Here is a 2486-nt window from a genome sequence, read left to right as displayed (position 1 = left end):
GAAAGAGAAGAGATATGAACATGTGGGTGTGGGGGCAGGGAGTGGATGGAGACTAGGCCTCTAACAGAGGCCACGTATATTCCTCAAACCTTGGACATTCATCTCAGTCCAAAACCTTCAGTTCACAGGCATCCCAAATTGCCTTAACAGCTCAGGCCAAGCACCTTCAGAGGGGGGAAGCACACCTACGTCTCGCAGAGCCCACCATGCTTCCCTCCTTCAATACCCATGTCCTCTGCTGACTTTCAATGGGTGCATTTAGCCTTCCTTTTCGTTTTTTTATAGAGAATGGAGTAACAGAGGATGATGTTTTACCCAGCAACAAACAGAACATCCAGGAAAACATGGTCCCAAACAGCACTCAAGGCATACCCCTTTCTGCTTGTGTCCTCAGGGTCAGGGAATGCTGGTACAGTGGCAACAGCCCCGGGGTTTTTTGGTAACCTCTGACTGGGTCCACTCTCTTCTGAGATCCCGACGCAACAGTGCTGATTGCAGAAAAGAGAATAAAATAAAACACCACCAATTCTTCAATGTTCGACCCCGGGGCAAAAAAGACACTGGTGAGAAAGAGCCACAACTTGGGAAAAGATTTATTTTTCCTGACCGTAAATCTCAGCCCCTTGTTCCTCTGCCCAACGAAGCATGACAAAGTCCTTTTCCATAAAGTATTCAGCATTAGCGCCACAAAGCTCCCCCAACCAGTAGCCATCTGCTTCTACCATAACTGCTGCTCCCGAGGCAGGGAAGCAGCCACAGAGAAAGGGCACCACTGTCGGGCTGCCGACAAATGAGGAGCCTGAATGGCTGTGGCTTTCCTTGTGTGTCTGCATCTATAGAGACAGGAGAAGAAAGGCCGCATTATATCGATACAACAATTGTAAAACAAAACGCGGAAGAGGCTTCTAAAGGGCGATATCGCATGCACCGGGGTCCCCGGATAAAAGGGGCGCTAACAGATTTATAGAAACCTTTAATTGGCTTTCAATTGGACACTAAAGAGGCCGGGCGAAGCTGTGAATAGTGGCCAAACGCTGCCCTTCAGCCGTCTGGAGGCGCGATCGATTTCATGGAGGGAGAGAGGAGGAGACCCGGCAGCCCAGCGCCTCTTCCAGGGCCGGGAGCGACTCCGCGCGCGCGGGGCACTTTCCTTCTGGGCCCGGAGTTAAGGGCCTGAGCTGAACGGGACCCTCCGCCTCTCTGCCTCTCTTCTCCTGCCTCCCATCTCCTCTTTCAGACCGGTGGGCGAGTGGATAGAGGGAAGAGAGGGCGCGCAAGTGAATCTAACGTCTCGGCTTCGGGAAGAACAGCCCCAGATACTGGTGAGGCTCAGGCATCCACTCGCAGCGGGGAGGCCTCTGAGGGCAGCCGGAGCGGGACGCTGACCCCTCTCCGCGCTTCGGTCCCAGTCGCCGGTGAAAGTCGCCGCCGGCGCCCCCAGCTTTTCCCAAGCGCATCCCATCCCTCCCTGGCACCACGCACCTCTTCTTAACCCCTTGCTGCGCGGCCGCGGAGCGGCGGCGGCTCTGCCGGTCTCGGGCTGTGCCCACCCACGCAGCGACCGCGGACGTCTGTACGTCTGTTCCTAAAGCTAATTTATTGGCCTGACCCTCTATGATCACTTTCGGCTTCCTAATTAATCAACGATAAAAGGCAATGGCGCAAATTACGATTATGAGGGAGCTGGAAGGAGGCTTTGAATAAAATGGGAGAAGCGAAATATGATTAATTGGACGACATGACAGTGAAATCTCAAGTGCGAGAAATAAGCCCCAGGGGGTCAAACGCGGAGTCGACCGTGTGGCCGGCGCCCCTCCTTAGGCCCTAACGAGGGCACAGTCCCCACATTAGGTCACGTGGGTCCGAAACCTCGAAAGGGACAGAGCTGGGTTATCTTCCCCCCCCAAAGGCGTTCAGGCCCAGCGAGCCCCTCTGCCAAACCACCGCAGCACTCTCTCCGCCAGCCCGTCCGGTTTCCGGACTGCGGGCCTGGCCTGTGAGTCCAGCCCACCCGTCACTGCGCCGATGCGCCGCAGGTTCCCGTCCCCGTCGCCCTTCCGTCCTCGCACCTACCTCCAGCGAGGCGAACTCTCGGGGCGGCTGCGGAAAAGCCAGCCTGGTAGGTCAGCGAGCGCCTTTGCTCGTGCGAGGGATTAAGGAAGTCCTGGGCTGCGGCTGCTTTCCAGAATTACGTCCGGGATTAAGCGCCAGCCTCAACACGGGCCCGCATTTCGCATTCGCTGGTCGTCGTGATTAATGTTTCCGAGGGGATTTGGGCCGTAAGCTTACGGAACGCGCTCTTTGGGTCTAAAGCCCGACGGCTGCGGCGCGGGGGCGAGTGGGGGAGGGGGCGCCGAGGGGTCTGAGGGCTCAGGGGCGCGAGAGATCAGGGAGGACGTCGGGTGGGCACGCAGCCTTGGAGGGTCCCTTCCTCCCTCCAGTGAAGCTGCTTGGGGGAAGATAGAGAGTACTGCCTGGGACACTGC

General features: G+C 57.1%; 1 long non-coding RNA gene across 1 annotated transcript; it reads right to left on the bottom strand.

The window, feature by feature from the left end:
• Positions 1-575: 575 nt before the first annotated feature.
• LOC103271857 lies at positions 576-2258 on the bottom strand. Its single transcript, XR_505078.1, has 2 exons — positions 2074-2258; positions 576-833 (listed from the first exon to the last, which is right to left on the bottom strand). It is a non-coding gene; the product is annotated as an uncharacterized LOC103271857 (long non-coding RNA).
• Positions 2259-2486: the final 228 nt, after the last annotated feature.

The sequence above is a fragment of the Carlito syrichta genome, unplaced genomic scaffold (genome assembly GCF_000164805.1).
Source record: "Carlito syrichta isolate Samal-C Ts95f unplaced genomic scaffold, Tarsius_syrichta-2.0.1 Scaffold311948, whole genome shotgun sequence".
Lineage (NCBI taxonomy): Eukaryota > Metazoa > Chordata > Mammalia > Primates > Tarsiidae > Carlito > Carlito syrichta.
The sequence above is the reverse complement of the archived record's forward strand: the minus strand, read 5'-3'. Positions and strand labels throughout refer to the sequence as shown.